This window comes from Piliocolobus tephrosceles, chromosome 4 (genome assembly GCF_002776525.5).
Source record: "Piliocolobus tephrosceles isolate RC106 chromosome 4, ASM277652v3, whole genome shotgun sequence".
Taxonomy (NCBI): domain Eukaryota; kingdom Metazoa; phylum Chordata; class Mammalia; order Primates; family Cercopithecidae; genus Piliocolobus; species Piliocolobus tephrosceles.
The window spans coordinates 142,506,947-142,512,546 of record NC_045437.1 but is presented as its reverse complement, the minus strand read 5'-3'; positions in this window follow the sequence as shown (position 1 = coordinate 142,512,546).

Below are 5,600 nucleotides of genomic sequence, written 5' to 3'. Positions count from 1 at the left end.
TTCTTTCTTTCTTTCTTTCTTTCTTTCTTTCTTTCTTTCTTTCTTTTCTTTTCTTTTCTTTCTTTCCTTCTTGATGGGGTTTTGCTCTTGTTGCCCAGGCTGGAGTGCAATTGCACGATCTCGGCTCCCTGCAACCTCTGCCTCTCAGGTTCAGGTGATTCTTCTGCCTCAGCCTCCCAAGTAGCTGGGATTACAGGCATGCATGTCACCACGTCTGGCTAATTTTTGTGTTTTTAGTGGAGACGGGGTTTCACCACGTTGGTCAGGCTGATCTCAAACTCCTGACCTCAAGTGATCTGACTACTTTGGCCTCCCAAAGTGTTGGGATTACAGGCATGAACCACCATGCCTAGCCATAATTTATATATATATTATATAACTAATATGGTGACTTAGCCTGTACCTGAACAAATACAGTGAAATTTTCCTGAAATATGTATGGAAGCTGGATTGCTCTCAGTGTTAAACTTTTTTTAAGATTAAAAGTTTCTGTCAATGTTTGCCTCACCTAGGCTGCTGATTAAAATTTAGACACTAGACCTTTGTCCTGAAGATTTAGATTTATTATAATCTGGAGGGTCTTAGGCACTTATACCTTTTTTTGTATATTAAAAACAAGTTTACAGAACATTGTTTTGAGTATCATTAGCTATATTATACATTTGTGTGCGATCACAAAGTTTATTGAGCAAAATATTGATTGAGAAATATCTATGTTTCATCATTAAAATACACAATTATATTACTATTTTCTTTCAGAGCTTCATCAAATATTTGAACACTAACGGATAATTATAATTTTAAAATAGTAGTATTTTGGAATTACAAGAGTATTCCAATTTTTAAAATCTATACTGCATCTAAAATAGGATTCATCTACTTCTGTAGGAATTTAAAACACTACAGACTACATTCTGTAGAATCCAACAGTGGAGTAGGATTACAAGAAATGTCATAGGAATGTATAGCACCGCATCGACAAAGGTCAACTTGTACCCCAACAGTTAAAAGTAACATGAGGTTAATTTTTTCTGGAAAGAGAGAGAGGGGGAAAAAATGTGATATCCTGCATAATGTCTAAAATGCTTCTCAGTGACTAAGCACTTAAATAAAATATAAGTTGGAGAACTCGGACTTCACTTTTTCAAACAGCTGTACCCTGCTATTCTCCAGCCCCTGCAAATGTATTCTGTCTTCTGTGGGGCTATTGTCTCAGTTCTGATTCAGTACAGAGACCCACCCTGAGTCAAGGAAGGAGAGAATGAGAAAGACACAGTTTAACTCTTCTTGAGTCTCACTTTACAGCATACAGATCAAGTTCTAGTTATTTTTAAAGATTATATAATATTTGGTATGGTTAACTAAATTGAGTATTTGAAAACAAGCCAGCATCTTTATGTATGTAGTTCAAGTTAATCTACCTTTAGGACTGGGGGTTCCCAGTAAAAGTTTAAGAGTGTTTCAAGTTTAGTAGAAAATACAAGCTATTTACTGTGTGTATGGTTGTAGATTAACAGAAACTAAGTAGTCCCTAGCATACTGACACTCTTATTTTAATAAGCAAGAGGAAAAAATATTTACTATTGTGCCCTTACCTTACTTGCAGGCAAAATGTGCATTTGTTACTATAGGAGATTCCATCAGATCCACAGACAGGATCATATTCCCTGGTGCAAGCAAATGGTGGTTCCCCATATGCCTTACAGTTTGGCTGTAAAATGGAGAGAGAATTTAAAATAATCAGAGAGTACGCACTTGAAAATAATATTCTGTTATGAAATCTCATACATAGAAAAGACAATGAATCTACGTTTTTATTACAGGTGCATAAGAAACAAACATTCCTGTAAATGGAAACAAAATTTAAAAATAGGAAATTTTCATAACCTTTGTAGACTACTCTTACAATTTCTCTCCTCGAATCTCATTCCATTCCAATCTCAGAGGCAAACATTACACTCAATTATTTATTTATCATTCACTTGCTCTTTTCATAGTTTCACCACACATGCAGTAATTCAAAAAATTGGGTATTACTTAATTTTGGGAGTTTTTGAAATTTATGTGCACAAACAATATAACCTGTTCTGGTTTTCTAAAAGTATTCTAGCAAATATAGATTATTTTCTCTGAAAGCTTTAATAATTATTTATTGAAATTACATATTTTCTAATGTTTGACATATTAATGAGGCATATCATTATATCCTTATTTGAGTCAATAATAGATTGCTAGTAAAAGAAACTCATATTTTGTCAACATTTTTATATGTTGCTATATTTTTCATGCTAAGATTTTATTTAAGATTTTTGGATCTATGTTAAAGACTAACATTGTCTTCCATTAAAGTTGAGAAATCAGCTGACAATTTAGTTGCATCTCTTTGTAAATTATTGGTTTTGTTCTCTGGCACTGCTAAGATCACCTCTTTGAATTCATTGACTTACTGTTTTGTTACAATGGGTTTAGAGGTAAAGTCTTAAATTTTTATTGCTGTTGTTAGAATTCATTAAGACCTTTAAATGCATTCATAATAGCCAAAACATGAAAAGGACCTAAATGTTCATCATCTCATAAATGAATAAATAAAGTGATATCTCTTCAACTAATGGGATATTCTTCATGGATGAAAAAATTAAGCACTGATTCATGCTACAGTATGAAAGATCCTTGAAATCATGATACCAAATTAAAGAAGCCATTAACAAAGCACATATATTATGCAATTCCACTTGTGTGAAATAACTTTACAAAGGAAATCTATAGAGAGAGAAATTACATGAGTAGTTCCCTGGAATAGGAGGTACAAGGAATGGTGACTAACAGTAAAAGGGTATATATAACCTAACCACAGTGATGAAAAATGTTCTAAAACTGAATTACAGTAATTATTTTACCACTTGGTAAACTAATTTTTAAAAGATATTAAATTATTTATTTAATTGGGCAAATTATATGGTATGGAAGTATGCCTCACTAAATTTATTTAGAGAAAAAAAAAAACACTGAAACACTGAAGAGAGAGGTGGAGCCAAGTGGCCAAATAGAACCCTCCAACAATAGTCCTCCACTGCAAAAAAGTCAAATTGAACAATTATCCACACAAGGAAACACCTTCATAATAACCCAAAATTATGTGAGTATTCTTAGTATCTGGTTTTAATATCACATCAAGGAAAGAGGCACTGAAGAACATGGGAGAGACTGTCTGGAATCATCAGTGCCACGCTTCTCCAACACCCTGGCAGTGGCCATGTGGCATAGAGAGAAAATCTGTACGCTTGGTGAAGTACAGTGATAGAGGGACTTTGCATTGGAGTTCAGTGTTGCCCTGTCATAGCAAAAAGGAAACTGGTGCAGAATTCAGCCAACACTCATCGTGTCAGCATTTAGACCAGCCCTAACCAGAAAGAAATAATCAGTTCCAGCAGTCATAACTTTCTTTATGATTAGCTCCACCACCATGGGCTAAGGTGCCCTAGGGTCCTAACGAAATTGAAAAGGCTGTATAGACCATAAGAACTGCAATTCATGAGCTAGTACTAGTGCAGTTCTGGGCTCAGAGACAGAGAACTTGGGGTGCATGTGATCTAGTGAGACATCATCTGGATATCAGTCCCAGACAGTGTAACTCACAGCTCCAGGAGAGACTCCATTTTTCTGCTGGGAGAGAGGAGAGGAAAGAGGCAAAAGGACTTTGCCTTGCAACACGGTATCAGCTTAGGCACAGTAGAATAGAGCACCAGGCAGAGGTCTTGGGCCTCCATTTAAGTCCTAGCTTTTGGATGACATTTCTAGACACACCTGAGCCAAGGAAACCTGCTGCCTTGAAAAGAAGGACCTAGTCCTGGCAAGATTCATCACCCTCTGGCTAAGAGCACCGGACCCCAAAATAATCATCCGTGGTAACCAGGAAGTACTTGCCATAGGCCTTTGGTGAGAACCAGGGCCGTGCCGGCTGCAGATGTGACCCAGCACACTGTCAGCTTGGTGGCTGTGGTGAGAAACCCCTTCTGCTTTAGGAAAGAAGAGGGAAGAGTAAGGGGTACCAGCTTGGCCACAGTGGGGTAGAGCACCAAGAGGAACTTCGGAAACTGTATAAACACCTGGAAATATTTGTATAATTTCTTCAGTGACCCACCCAGTGGCAGTAGCTGTGTGGCACACAGAAGAAATCTGAATGCTTTGTGAAGAGAGAGCACAGTAATAGTGGGACTTTGACCCACCAAATGTGTCAATAAAGAAATTAAGAACAAAATTAAAAATTTCCGTGAAACAAATAAAAATGGAAACACAACATCCTCAAATCTATGGGGATACAGCAAAAGAAGTAACAAAAGGAAAATTTATAGCAATAAGTGCCTATATCAAAAAAATAGAAAAACTTCAAATAAACAACCTAAATATGCATCCTAAAGAACTACAAAAGCAAGAACAAGCCAAACCCTGAATTAATAGAAGAAAACAAATAATAAAGATTAGAGAAGAAATAAATGAAATTCAAACAAAAAAAGTACAAAATATCAAAGAAATAAAAAGTTGGCTTTTTGAAAAGATAAACAAAATCAACAAACATTTAGCCAGACTAAAAAGAAAAGAAAGAATGCCCAAATAAATAAAATCAGAGATGAAAAAAGAGACATTACAACTGATGTCACAGACATTCAACAGATACTTAGAAACTACTTTGAGCAACAATCTGCCAATAAATTGGAAAACCTAAAATAAACAAATAAATTCCTAGAAACACACAACCTACCAAGATTGAATCATGAAGAAAGGGAAAACCAGAATAGCCAATAAGAAGAGATAGAAGCTGTAATAAAAATCTCCCAGCAAAGAAAAGCCACAGACCCATAGGTTTTACTGCTAAATTTTACCAAACTTTTGAAGAACTGATAACAATTCTACTTAAAGTATTCCAAAAAATAAAGGAGAGAATACTTCCAAACTCGTTCTATGAGCCCAGTATTACCCTGATACCAAAATCAAAGACACATTAAAAAAAAAGAAAAAAAGAAAAAGAAAAGAAAAACACAGCTCAGTATCTCTGATAAGCATTGATGCATAAATCTTTAACAAATACTAGCAAACTGAATTCAACTCCACATTAAAAAGATTTTTCATCATGACCAAGTAGGATTCATCTCAGGGATGCAAGGATGTTTCAATATATGCAAACTAGGCAATGTGATACATCATATCAATAGAATTAAGAACAAAATGCATGATCATTTCAACTGATCCTGAAAAACCATTTGAAAAAATTCAACGTCCCTTCATGACAGAAATTCTCAAACCCTCAAAAAACTTGGTAAGAAGGAACATATATCAACATAATAAAAGCCATGTTCTACAGGCCCACAGCAGGTATCATACTGAATTTCCTGTTAGATGTTGAGTAAGACTAGGATGCCCACTTTCACCACTGTTATTCAGCATAGTACTGGAAGTCCTAGCTAGAGAAATCAGACAAAAGAGAAGAAATAAAAACACATCTAAACTGGAAATAAAGAAGTTAAATTATCCTTGTTTGCAGATTATGTAATCTTATATTTGAAAAACCCTAAAGATGCAACTGAAAACCATTAGAATTGACA